We start from the raw sequence: 14,228 nt of genomic DNA, 5'->3' as shown, positions 1-14,228 counted from the left end.
ATATATTCTACACAGCAAAAGAAGATCCCCCATTTTAGCAAGGGTTTTACTGCTTGAACAGGAGAAGTCCAGGCATGCCGATAATTCTGTACCACAATCAACACTTGGGGTTTGTCTTTTCAAAAATAAAGGACTTAAATTAGTTTACCTTGACCTTCATTAATGACTTTAAAAAATAATAAAGTTTGTTATAGGGATTACCTGTCTTTTATGAAGGTTCCATATCTTTTTTTAACTTTAAGCTATTTTAGTCATAAATGGGATGATAATGAGTATGTTTAAATTGTAATGTGTTTTCGTAGATGAGAGGAGTATAATAACATGTTTGATCACACCTATTTTGTTTGAGAGGAGGTAGATTTTGAACAATTATTAAAAAAATACATACGAAAATGAAATTTTCTGGACCAGTCAAGAAATTAATATAATTTGTTCAAATAAAGGGGAAACAATTGAAAAGCTGTCGTTGGTATTCGCACCCATTTGACTCTGAAATAAATACTATATATCTAAATGAAAATGAATAAATATAGATTTTTTAGAGACAAGTTCGTGTGTATCATTATAAGTAAAAATTGACAAATTGGGAAAGGCGGGTAAAGAATGATTCCTCACCAAAGACGATTTTCTATTGTGATTTAACTTGGATGCCCTGGAAAATACCCAGCAAGTCGCAGGATAAATAATACTAAATGTTAACACCAAAACAAGCTTGCACAGTGTGACATTACCAAAGAATGATTTCACCAGTATTTTGTATTGCTGTACCATGGACGAATCTCATCATCAGCAGCACAATGTTTACACAGTGTAGAATAGTTCCAACAGAATCAATGTAATTGCACGATCATGTAAACATATCGTAATGAAATTTCACAGCTAAACAAATAATTGATGACCCATACTCTTCTAAATGGTACCGAATCAACATTGTGAGTGCTTCAAGCTCTTTAATTCTTTTTTTATCATTCTAAAAATCAATTAATGGCACTATAATCGTACAGGAAAAGAGTTTACATTTATCTTAATGTTTTTAAATTGTTCTAGATAAGGTTTAATTTGTTTCAGAAATTACAAGGTCAAATTATATAGTAATATAGCCCATCGACTAGATTGAAATGATCTCTCATACTATTTGAAGTTGAAAATTGCAGACGTTATTTCCCTATTCTTCCATATCACTGCTTCTCCTACAAGTAATATTCAGATGTTTGCTTGCGGAAACCGTTCCACATTTTATAGTGTTATAGTAATATCAGACCTCTTAGTTTATCGAATTAGCCTTCATATTTTCCAGTACCAGTGTCGGATCCAGAATTTTTCATAAGAAGGGGCCCACTGACTGCCTAAGAGGGGACCGCTCCAGTCATTCTACAGTGATTCCCTATATAATCAACTAAATTTTTCCCTAAAAAGTGGGCCTGTTCATGCTACTGTGATGGATATATTTCGAATGCAGAAGCAGATATTAAAATGTAAGGTGGCATAATTTATATATGTCTGCAAGGCAAATACTTTATTAGAGCTTGCTATCAACAGAGACATACACTATATGCCTCTGCTATCAATAATTGCATGCATCCTTTGTTAACTTGCGGTACGGTTAAAGGTTTGTATGGTAAGACAAATCCTTGGTACGATATTGTCCATACTATTGTTTTACGTGTACATGTGATGTTTTACTTTCTTTTTGTTATCATAGATATTGATCGCAGACCTTTCATAATTTCTTATTTTATTCAAAAGTTCTCTGAGACTATGATTCTCTTAAGACGACTTGGGTATGGATATATATAGTCGAATCACAGGCACTTGTCTTAGAAAATATTTTCCGATATACCCTAATTTAAGGTTTATAGGGGAAAAAATTCTAAGACGAGTGCCTGTGAGTCGCATTTAGTCTTTTTCTGACCAACTGTGAAACCTCACCTTTGTAAAATAGGGCGTCCGCTTGACCGTGCGGGATGAAGAATAAGGCAGCCAAGGCTGTTAAGAATAAAGACGTTAATTTCAATGCCTTCTATAGAGAGAGAGTCATGTTGCCTGTACTTAGAACCCTTGAACACACTATTGAGTAGTCTGTAAAAAACGTGTTATAAGGCTAAATATCTGTCCCTGTCTGAAATATCTTGTCCTTCATCCCTGGTGACGATAAAAATGCATGTAATATTTGCCACTGGATCGCTAAGCCTATATGTATTAGTCGTGAATGCTTTAATAACACGTTCGTTCTACGTACGTGCCACAACACCATCATTCTACGTCTGTGCCTATAGAATTACAGGGAAGTCATTAGAACGTCAGAAGTGTAAGAAGATTCCCAACAGAGCTATTATTACATGTATCATCCCAATTATCCATACAATAATGTGTTTTTGAAATTTTCTTACCAGGTAATGAAATTAGATATTTGTTCATTTATCCTGTATTTTTTGGATTATGTAACGTTTGCTATCTCATAATCTTGACTGTTATATATTAGGTTAATCGGTTTATTGAATACGACGATAATATGAATTATTGTTTGCAAAGATACTACTTAAGTTGGGAATTGAACGAATGCGATTGATGGGTTTCAGTTCTGGAGAAACTATAAGAGCCACATAAAAGCTATAGTCCGACACAAATCAAATATTCTAGTGGTATTCCAAAAACAACCCACATCTTGACTAGTCAATAAAATTAAGAATGGAAATGTGGCATGTGTCAAAGACACAAAAGGACAGAAAACACCCCAAAACCACCAATAGGTCTTCGAAACAGAAAAAAATTATCGTACCCGGAGGCGGGCTGTAGCTGACCCCTTAACACAAATGTGTTCTTGGTCAGTTAAAATAGAATCGAAATCGAATTTCAATGCGAAATCAGCAGACTTAAAAAACGGATCAAATTGCCGAGCAATAAAAACATTACAGCTGATTTCATTGAATTTGTAACTAAAGGTAATATCTTTGGTTAGCTTGCTTTCTAGCTGAACCGTGAAGTCATTATTATGTTAGGTAAACTACCCTCCTTAACGAATAAACCAGTCCATCAGATAACCAATCTATCTGTCTGTAGGACTATGCTTCTTCGAAAGGAGGGTAGTATACCTTAACTTATAAAGACTTCACGGTTCGGCGAACAAGCAAGCTAACCAAAGATATTATGTTTGGCTACACACCCAATAAAATCAGCTGTAATTAGTAACTGTTATCAAATGTACCAGGATTATAATTTAGTACGCCAGACGCGCGTTTCGTCTACATAAGACTCATCAGTGACGCTCAAATCCAAATATGTATAAAGCCAAACAAGTACAAAGTTGAAGAGCATTGAGGATCCAAAATTCCAAAAATGTCCTGCTTTTATTTTCAGTTCTTCCTTATATTGTCTGTATAATAAAACATCGGTTATTTCAATCATGTAAACGGTCATTCCCTCAATATTGAATCTTTTCGGGTTCTTACTGAAACTTCTAGTTGATATCGTTTTTCTCTTTTTTTATATACAATCGTATCATGACCATAACGTTTTAATCTTTTGAACAAGGCAATGACATTTGACATGTGAGTCAATCACCCAAACACGAACATGTCGATTATCATCGAATTTGACATTTGAAATCAATGACATCAATGGTCAAAGTGTCGATTTTATGTGACAATTTCATGTCTTAACTAAATAAATATCTTTGAACTCTTTGTGTTATACCAAAAACACTCTTTATGATAGGCGTTTGATATTTAACATACGGATACGTTACATAAAGACAATGTGTTGCGAGTAAACTACCACACTTAGGTTTTGACCTTCAGATCAAACCTTGAAAACTAACAGATCTACAGCAGTGTTCTCTGCCATTTTGGCCTTTTGTCTACAGATCGAACTTCTATAAACAAATCAAGAATAGTAGATTTTTTTACCAAGTAAAAGAAATTATTAAGATAAAAATATTGAATAGTCAGAATGATTTATTTGTAATGCAGTATTTATTGTTTTCAGTAATTTGGAAGGATTAAACTAATTAATTTGTTTGTATTCTAAACAATTTTTAGTTTTAAAGAAGATCGACAAATAATAAATTGTTTTATTTTCTTATTCATTCTTTATCTCTGGTCATATCTTTGTAAACATGATAACTCTTGATATATTCTGTACTCGAATGTGACCTACCGAATTAGATTTATCATTTATTATTTATCAATTTATGATATTAAATTTCCTATTACCACAACTAAAGAGGAGGTGGCTGTATTAATTTAGATTCCATATATCCGCTTTCGTTTGACTACGTTTATATTTTTTGGAAGTCCATATGTAAGGGTTAAGGCTATTCCATCAAATAATTGTAGATGAAAAAAAAAAATAACTTTCTGGTTATATCTAGTCTTTATCTGGGTACGACATAAATGTAACTATTAGATATTTTATCTCTACAAATGAAGGATTGGAATCACAGAGGTAATCTGTAGGGCGGTCTCATTGTACAAAGAATAGAACATATTTTGCTTTCTTGACTTTCTTATGTCCACTCGAAATTGCCAGTTATGTTTCGAAATTCTAGCTTCAGTGACTAGCATACACGAGAAACTAGTTACTATTCTCCCTGCTTCAACTTGAATATGTTCTAAATTGTAACAATCTTGTACATGTTGTAGGAACAACCATTCCATAACTCCCATGTATATTTCATTATTGGTCTAATAAATGTCAAGCATGCTGGTGCAAAATATCGTCTTTTTATGTTTTTACATACTTGATTGTTTTAGAACATTTAATCCTGTGTGCACACTACATTACGTATGTTGAGATTTTCTAAAGTGTTTATAACTTTATGACAGGATAAAACTTCAACAGTACTTCTTGATTTTGAAATTCAACATCATCTGTGAGCTTATTACAATATAGGCACACCCTTTGCCTTATTAGGAGTAAAGTGTAATCAGCCAATCTTAAAACCATGTTGAGATTTGTTCTAAATCGTAGTCTAATGCATCTTCTATTGTGTATTGGCTATAACTGGAAGGGAATGTGAACTAGAATGAAGACGTTATACAATCACGTGCGCTGTAACGACAGAGATAATGAAGTCTTGTCATACATATGTGCGCCTTATGTTTAATACTCTAAGGACAGCTGAAAAAGCATGAAATTTAGAATTTATTGCAAAAAGAAAAGTTATTCCTTTCTTTGACGAAACAGTTGCTATGCGATATATTGACTAGCGATATGATAGGATTTGTATTATTTATTTAATTGTGTCATTAACATTACAAGAGATATTATTCTACACAACAGGGCTATTAAAAGTACATGCTCCACGATAATCACAATGATAATATTAAAAGTACATTTTGTACGATATCTACAATGAAAATGTAGATATAGTACGAATTACGACATAGCGATGTCGTTTTAACGACATGTTATGTCGAAATAACGACATAGCGATGTCGTAATAACGACATGTTATGTCGAAATTACGACATGCTATGTCGTAATTACGACATAATTTTTTTTTTTTTTGAATGGCCCTTATCGGCTTCCGTAATATAGACTAAGTATTTCAACGTACTTACAAATTACAAATTATATCGTTGTAACTATAATGCTATGGTTAGGAGTAGCTAAGGTTATGGTCAGGTCTAAGATACACACAAAGGTTCTTATCTGGAATTTGGCATAGGCTTTTATTAGTTTCAATTCAATCGTGTATCGTTTATTTAAAGAACTGCTTTTGCAGGCAAGACAAACTTATTTTTGTGTCCATCGATTTTTCCATCAAGTTCTTGAATAACGTTGTTTTACCTCCGCCTGATTATGGTGCATATAACTCATCTCATGATAAATAGACAGAAGGGACTATTTTTATCGACTCGGATAAATGTACGCCTGTGATTTTGCCATTTGGATAAGGACTTTCCGTTTTGAATTTTCCTAAGAGTTTAAAAATTGTTATATTTGTGATTTCATTTTTTAGAACCACAATATACATATCTTAGAAGCTGGTACATTTTGAAACTTATTAAAATTTATGTATACCCTTCACACTCTTTCAAACATCCCTGGATTTCCTTCAAACATCGCAGGATTCCTTTCAAATATCCCGTGATTTCCTTTATTTTTTTTCCTTTTTTAATTGTGGTCTTATAGTGATGGATTGCATCCATTGATTTGTGTAAAGCCGGTTTCAGTTAAGATAATATTTAATTACAACAACGAGGATTTAATGAGTGCACATTGGTGTTGTGATCAATAAACAGCAACAGGATTTACTGACTACTAATGGTATCTGGTTTCTATTTACTTGAATAGTTAACTGGAAAATACAGTAACACCAGCCTCAAGTTTAGATTACAATAAAACGCACGACTCTCCGGAGTATGTAGTTTATAACTACCAATAGATATCTGCCGTTGTATGACTGATTCTGTTTGCCCATGTGTATATTCGCGGATATATATGAATGGGTATCCGATAGAGAAACTCATGAAGTTGTCACAAGTTTAGACTTTTATAATTAAAATTAATTTTGATATGACGGCATGGCACTTAAAATTAATTTTGATGTGACGGCATGGCACTTAAAATTAACAACCTTTACAACAGACAGCACATAATATGATCTGAAAAGTGCACCATCGACTTGCCAATATATAATTATATAATGTAGTGTGTTGCAACTCTAGATACAGCCGACGAGGTAAAACAATGTTACTCGAAGGCTAAATTGCATGGTCTTATTCGAATTGTCTAGGGTGCTGGACACAGTGCAGGTGATGTCGTCACAATGTCACAGATCTTTTGAGGGAAGAATACACATTTACCAAAGCAATTTTGCGGACCTGACATTGTTGGTCTAAATTTGAGAAGATATAAAGAGGATTTTATACAATCGAGTTGACAAATATTTGGGCTGAACAAATAGCCTTCGTAAATGTCAATGCTTTTTAATCAAATGTAAAACATTAATAGCAATTAATTATGTCTGAAAAAAAATTACAGGTAAATTTTAAAGTCTATTGGTTAAATCCGAAATCTTGAACTTTATAAAACTAAACAAAACTAAATACCATATCAACTTGGTTGAGTATCTATACACCCTAAATTGTCAGAATGCAGTTGTTTGTATACATAATACATGGTATATATAACATGATAGATGAGAACCTCTATCAACCTGCTAGTACTTCCTGTTGCTGCTGGCTAACTTGCGGAAGTATCTGCTTTGATATATCATTTCTATGGCAATTGAGGCGTTTGTGGTAAGGCTGTTTTGACTTAGCAACATATGGGAGGCCAAAAACCGAACATTCTAGAATGCAAATATCATTCCTCTCTCCCCCTCCCGGATATCAGATATTCTTTCTTCATCTGTATGATGTAAAATTAATCATATCAATCTATTCTGATTTATATCAAACAATTATGAACGTTAAGCAAATTAAAAAACGAGCCACGTTTGTATAATTCTAAAACAACATACACGCAGGTTAAGTATCTACAGCAGACTTCGTATATATGCCTCCAAAAAATGAGTTAACAGCACTGTTTTAAAATAGTTTGATTTCAAAAAATCAAAGTGACGCATATTGAATATTTACAACAGAAACTGCATAGATATGCACCCAAAATAAGTAGCACTGTACGAGTTGAACTTCACCTTTTTATTGATCCCTTTTGGTGCCACTGTTTTTAATTTTCCTATTCAAGATCTTTCCGAGTGTTTCTCTCATCCCATGACAAAGCAACTATGTGGTCAATGATGGTACTAGTTAGTCGATTGGAATCTGTCTTAGTGTGACCAGAAGATCTCAAATGTCGACTTACTCCCTAACAAACTATTTACGACATCGGCACTGTAGAAGATACACGGTATTCGCAGGCTTGCAAGTAACATTGCAAAATATGATATATAGTTGGTACCAGTAGAGAGACTGTATTCAGTATTTGCTTGCACTCACTAGAGTACCAGTACTGGTTTTCTTTGCAAAGGAAAGCGTAAAGCAAACAACAATCAATCAATCTTAGTCCAAAAAACATTTAAGGTTGCTACGCAGTCCCTGTTTGTAAAAATGATGGTACTAGTTAGTCGATTGGAATCTGTCTTAGTGTGACCAGAAGATCTCAAATGTCGACTTACTCCCTAACAAACTATTTACGACATCGGCACTGTAGAAGATACACGGTATTCGCAGGCTTGCAAGTAACATTGCAAAATATGATATATAGTTGGTACCAGTAGAGAGACTGTATTCAGTATTTGCTTGCACTCACTAGAGTACCAGTACTGGTTTTCTTTGCAAAGGAAAGCGTAAAGCAAACAACAATCAATCAATCTTAGTCCAAAAAACATTTAAGGTTGCTACGCAGTCCCTGTTTGTAAAAAAAACACCGTTATAAACCTAGATTAAACCAACGAGGAAATAAATTACTCGGCCACTGAAAGCTATATTTTAAATAGTATGGTTGGTCGAGTGGTCAAGGGCGCTGTTGTCATGATTTCATAGAAGCAGGGATAATCCTGCTGATGGAAGAACAAAACTGAGCTAACCAAAATTTGCAGACCATACTTGTTGCACATAATTTCAGATGAATTATATATAGATTATGAATAAATATATAGAATATATATATGCAGTAACTGTGTACGCATTTTTAAACAGCATTCGTGATAGAAATTTTCTGACAAATGTCACAGTTATATTCCCAAAGCAGTTATATCTGCATATATGACGAAAGTAAAAGTTTAGTATTAATACTATTGGGTTTTAAAACTGTCAGTTGTGTACTCTTGTATGTTAATTGAACATAAATATGGATAAAAACTGAAGACGTAATCTTTAGCAGCTACTAGAACTAGGAAGTTATTATGACTTTTAGGAAGATGTTACAATTGGCTTGAGTCTTCTATCCAAACATTGCAGTAATGTTTTGAATAAAATATGAACAAACGTAAAGTTAGAATTGGTTATAGGCTATATCAATCCGTATTACAATTCTTTGTTTCGTCGTGAATTTTTAATCCTTTGTGCTGATTTATTCTATTTTTATATATTCATTGGCTGTTGTTTTTAGTGTCTTCGTGAGGTTTTTGGGTTTTATTGGATTTTAATGCATATTTTGCTCTATAATAACAATTTCTACACAATGTCATAACAACTGATTATCATAGCCTAAGGATTCTTTTTTCCTATTGTTTGGTTATTGCAGCAACAAACCAGAAAATACTGATCGATATGTTAGAATATTTCTTAAGTTAGTTTGTATGTCAAACGAATAAATAAGTTTTGACATTGCTATCATATTTTCCGGAAGGAAAATCGTTGTTTTGATATAATTACCACAGAAGAAGAGAAATAGAATATGCCTGAGAGAAAAGAAACATAAAACAGTAATAACGACCTAATTAGTAATCAAGAACGCTTATCCAACCGTTTAGTCAGAAAGATAGGTCTTTTCTGTCTTAACGAATAGAACCTTGGAATAAATGAGTCATTTCAAGGAATTCCCAATATGACCATAAACTCGATATCAACGGTAATCATTTACATATATTTTCCTCATGCATTATAAATCTTTTCTGATTTAAGAAAACATTTCTCTTGTCTCATGTGAATAGAAAATAAATGATTGGATAGATTTTGCAAGAAACTCTTATTTGAAAAATAAATATAGACAAATCTTGGGAATAAATTGCATGGCGAATGTCTCGATGGAGACTGAAGCCGATAAGTTTTCGACAGCTCAAATTAATGGGAAAATATTACAAAATTAATGGAGAATTAATGCATTTATTCCCTATTATAATTGATATACTATACATGTAGCTTGAAATGTGTCAGCTTTGAAATTGATGAAAATAATTTTTTTAAAGTAAAAACTGTGATAAATTGTAGAGACATGAGTGAAGTTTAGTTTAAACAGTGTTATTACATTGTATCCTCATTGGACCTAATCGATTATCGGAAAATAATCGGACGTGTACAACCAATTTATATAAACGGCTTTACGAATGTCTTGTCTCGCCGGCGAAAAAAGTTGCTGTATGCGAGACATTGGTAGTACTATCTGGCGATGACGGCGTAAACCATGTGTACAAAGCTTTATATTTCAGAAGGTAGAAGACCTTGGTGCTTCATACCTTGTACGCAGATACCTTATGTTACGAAGTTTCCGTCTTTCAGATGTCCATTGTCCATTGTCCTCATTTCCATGGTTTTATGATTTCTTGAATTTTTTTTCTCATTTACTATGAGTAATAGGATAATTATATTTGGTATATGTGTTCCTTGTAAAGTCTACCTGACATTAACTCATTTCGTGGACAAGTGATCAAGGTTAATGTTACACGATTATGTCCGCTTCCCAGATACAAGCAGTAAGTCAACTACTTAGCATATTTGTTATATGTAATGCTTGTAATGGGTACATGTCAGTCTAGCAGGTTTCTTCTGACCCTGACCTCATTTTCATGGTTCACTTCTAAAGCTTTTGTGTTTTGGTCTGTTTTTTTTTTTTTTTTTTTTTTTTTTTTATTACTTTAAGTAACAGGTCAGCAATATTTGGCGTATGAAATGATTGTAAGATGTACACATATGTCTAACGGTATTATCTGACCTTGACCTCATTTTTATGGTTCATTGGTAATGTTAAGCTTTTGTGTTTTGGTCAGTTTTTTAATTACAATAAACAATAGCCCAACTTTATTGTTTGGCGTATGGAATAATTGTTGGTTTTATTGATCTTTAAAAATGTCAAGTATATGTGAAACTTGAAGTAAAACTTTAATCTTTACGAAATTCAACATTAAAATAACTGCAAGACCTCTGTTCTTATAATTGTATGCATTATTTCGTAAAAAGACAACACGCATTTACAAACATTTAAAAAAAAATAGTTAAACTTATAAACAGTTTAAGAATTCAGTAATAGTAAATGCACAAAGTAAGTTTGTATGAATATTGAAGAAAAATAGCTGCTTGGTATCATGCAGGTAACTGAGATTTCAAGGGCACAAGGTAAAAAAACTGTCAACTGAACCAAATAAGTTAAATCAACAGAATTTGGTATTATGTTGTATATCATATTGTAAAAGTGCACTATTCAAAGTTCACATTAAACATAAATGATACAAATGTCTGTTTGTCAAGCTACGGAAGAATATAATTGTAATAAAATAAATGCTGATAAAACTACACTTTCTACCTTGTTCTTTTGATATCAATGGAAATACATAAGTTTTATATATATATTTGTGGAGTTGTTTGTCATGTAGAAAGCCATTAAATCTTTTACATAACCAAATATCATTACAATGTACTTGTTTCATAAATAGAATCCATGGATCGTGTAGACATAAGGCAGCAACCATTTGATTTTCTGGGGGGGGGGGGGCTGTGGTTTTTTTTTCTGGACAAATTTTTTTTTTCGCCTGCGGCGAAAAACAATCTATTTTTTTCGCGACAATTCGAAAACAATTTTTTTCTTTCAATTTTAGCATGACATATAGTGGCAGCTGAGGGTGAAACAAACAATTTGTTTCTTCTCAGAATCAAAAACAAATTATTTTTTTCTCCAAAAAATGGAAACAATCTTTTTTTTCCAAAAAAAAAAACCATAGCCCCCCAGAAAATCAAATGGTTGCTGCCTAACATTAAAACTTGCATAGATAAATCTTAAATGGATGCACAATATATATAATAGAGAGTATTATCATGTAAATAGTACAACATCTACTACAATTTAAGAAAACAAGATGAATTTGGATATTATGTTTTTGTCATATAGCTCATCGACTGTTTGGGTTCTTAAAATGTATATTCACTCTCACACGGCCTATATTCTATTATTTTGTCATTGCCAGTAACACCAGGAATACATAATTTTGTATCACAGGACATGCCATTGCATATAATTTACCAAAAGAAAAAGTAAAGATTGTTTAAGAATCCTGAAAAATATCTTAATTTCTTATTGTTTAATGCAATTAAATTAGTGATGGCAGTTTCAAAAAAATACTTTAAAAGGAGATTTCCAAAAAGTAACAACTAATACACCATCTAAAAAAGAAACCAAAAAATTGAAAAAATAAGATTCAATTCAAAAAATACAAATCAAATTGGTTGACTTTAATGTTGGATTCAAGATTTCATCTGCTAGATACATGTTTAAGTGATTTGCTGAAATGCTTACAGGTGACATAAGGGCAATATCGACCTATTTATCCATTATTGAATTCTAAAGCATCAACGCAATCAGATAACAGAATGATAGATAAGTCGTATCTATGTACACCATCATTTCATAGATGAGGTAATGTGTACAACAAGGTATGTGCAGCCATAGAACACGTTCAAATAACCTGCAATGATTATCACGTGCACATTGTCTCAATATCTTACAAGTGCTTAGCAGGCAAAGATCCTTCCTTATCTTTGCTTTAAAATACGCAGTATGTTTCGGTTTCACATATACAAACTTTCGGAAAGAAGTTAAATGGTCCAATGTCTTTTCGAAAATGTGTTTATTTAACTTATTATAGAAACAGTAAGAAACGTACTGATAAAACACTTAAGGTAAAGCCTTTTTATTAGTTTTTGTAATGGCCTGACCATTAAGTATAACCGACGATTGGGCTCAAGGAGAAAAGACTATCAGGTGCTGATACTTTAATTATGAACCAATCTGACATATGGTAAAAAGCTGAAAAACAAATAAAATACAATTTTACAATGTGTTCAATTAATGTTATTAAAACGAAATGTCAGAAGTAATAGATAGCACAGTCCGTTGAATCCGAGAAAATGTTGTACTTTCAAGAGCAGTTAAATTTCCAGTGTTTCACAGAGAGAATGTTCAAATATGTATAGAGTAATTTGAAGGCTTCAAAAACAATGTTGTAAAGTTAACTCACTCTGTGGTTAGCCACGAATTGTGTCCTAGATGACGTTTGTCCTTTGAAAAGTTCTCCAGAACTGGTATGACCTTGCAATGTTCGGTTTGAGATCCGTGTGAGCAGGGGAAAGGTAGCGATGATACAATGTTTTAATGTTCTTATAAGGTTAAAGATGAATAATCCTCCTAAACTGGAACACATAAATAGATTAAGAATATAATCAAACGAACTATATAAATTACGGAACGGTGTAACAGAATACTCCCCGTCTGATGTCTATCTGATATCACTTTTCCATAAACTTTTCGAATATGTAAACAAGATTTACACAAATGAATTAATCCCAATATAAATTGAATATATACAGGTGAAATGTCCACTATTTCGTGTGAGAAATATCAGATCTCAACGATTTTTCACTATAAAGGTTCCTAATAAGTACGTTCCACGTGAAACTGGGTAGGCACAGTTTTTTGTCCTTTAGAAGAAGGGTGTCTCGGACGAAATTGTTGTGTTCTGTAGAATGTTCTATTACTGCTGTATCGATAATGGGAACTGTTTTCTCCAACGTAGTTAGACGGCGATGACGATCGAAGATAGATCGAAGTATAACAAGAGTTAGTAGTTGGTTGTCTTCCGATTTGGCGATATGACACATCTTTGTGAGTATCAGACGAAATTAGGCGTCCTCTATGTTTGATTTTGTCGTAGTAATGTCCAAGAAAAGGTGTTACTCTGTGACGATGTCCAGATAAGACTACTGGTTCCTTTTCATTTATATTCAAGTCAGATTTGACAATACTGCTTCCTCCTCGTAGTAGACGTTGCTCATGCAATGGCAGATTGAGATTGGCAAGAGGTCCTTCTTTCGGAATAGGTTTGTGAATGCTATTGATTTCCTCTCCATGAACTTTAGGTTCTGTTGATTTCGGATTGAAACTTTCTTTATCTATAGATTTTTCTATAGAAGTCACAGATTTTGCTTTTAGTGACGCGAGTGATGTCCCTTTAGATGAATTTGTGCGTTAACCAGGCTTGGTACTAGGTCCTGTACATTCAAGGGATTGCATTGAATGCGATTTGGCGACCTTGGCATTCGAATGAAAGTTTGTGTCGTTATACTGAACAACAATTGGATTCTTGTCCTTGACGGCTATTTCCGGTCTTGAGGCAAGACGTTGTTCTGATTCCGTGATTGAAACGTTAGTTATCTTTGTGTTGACTTGAATAGGAGAAGTTTGCTTGTCAATGTATGTATTTCCAATTATGACCCAACCAAGTCTCAACTTTTGGGCAAATGGAGTTCGGGATGGTCCTAGGCGTTGTTCAAGGACGTGGTGTGCCTCTA

General features: G+C 33.2%; 1 long non-coding RNA gene across 1 annotated transcript; it reads right to left on the bottom strand.

Moving 5' to 3' along the window:
• Positions 1-12,638: 12,638 nt before the first annotated feature.
• Positions 12,639-13,559, bottom strand: LOC143048432 (uncharacterized). Its single transcript, XR_012969829.1, has 2 exons — positions 12,899-13,559; positions 12,639-12,687 (listed from the first exon to the last, which is right to left on the bottom strand). It is a non-coding gene; the product is annotated as an uncharacterized LOC143048432 (long non-coding RNA).
• Positions 13,560-14,228: the final 669 nt, after the last annotated feature.

The sequence above is a fragment of the Mytilus galloprovincialis genome, chromosome 10 (assembly GCF_965363235.1).
Source record: "Mytilus galloprovincialis chromosome 10, xbMytGall1.hap1.1, whole genome shotgun sequence".
NCBI classification, from domain to species: domain Eukaryota; kingdom Metazoa; phylum Mollusca; class Bivalvia; order Mytilida; family Mytilidae; genus Mytilus; species Mytilus galloprovincialis.
This window is presented reverse-complemented; position numbering and strand designations above follow the sequence as displayed.